Consider the following 852-nt stretch of genomic DNA (forward strand, 5'->3'; position numbering starts at 1 on the left):
TTAGGATGCAGGGAGTGCATGCAGCGTTGCGGCGATCGCTACGAAGTTTCGCGCTGCCGATGGTTGTTTGTTTAGAAAGGTGGCTATATGCTAGCTGGCCAGACCTGCTAATGATTTACTTTTTGCGGCTAACACATAAGGTAAATTAAAATATAAATTAAAATATAAATTAAATAAATTAATTAAATTAAATAAATAAAATATAATAGCGAAAAAAATAAAAAAAAAAGACAAAAAATACATAAAATACAAAGAAAATACTGAGGCTAGCTGGCCAGACCTGCTGATGATATACTTTTTGCGGCTAACACACAAGGTAAATTAAAATATAAATTAAAATATAAATTAAATAAATAGAAAGAATAAAATAAATAAAATATAATAGAGAAAAAAATAAAAAAAAAAGACAAAAAATACATAAAATACAAAGATGTATATGCTAGCTGGCCAGACCTGCTAATGATATACTTTTTGCGGCTAACACACAAAGTAAATAAGAAAATATAAATAAAATAAATAAAATAAATAAAATAAATAAAATAAATAAATTAAATAAATTAAATAAAATAAATAAAATAAATAAAATAAATAAATTAAATAGAATAAATAGAATATAATAGAGAAAAAAACACACACAAAGTAAATCAGAAAATATAAATTAAATAAATTAATTAAATAAAATAAATAAAATAAAATAAAATATTTAAAAAAATAAATAAAATAAATAAAATAAAATATTAAAAAGAATTAAGAGAATAAATAAAATAAATAAAATAAAATACCAAAAAAAATAAAAAGAATAAATAAAATAAATAAAATAAAAAAAATCAAGAAAGATACATACAGAGAATA

This window comes from Eimeria mitis, genomic scaffold (assembly GCF_000499745.2).
Source record: "Eimeria mitis Houghton genomic scaffold, Emh_scaff425, whole genome shotgun sequence".
Taxonomy (NCBI): Eukaryota; Apicomplexa; class Conoidasida; order Eucoccidiorida; family Eimeriidae; genus Eimeria; species Eimeria mitis.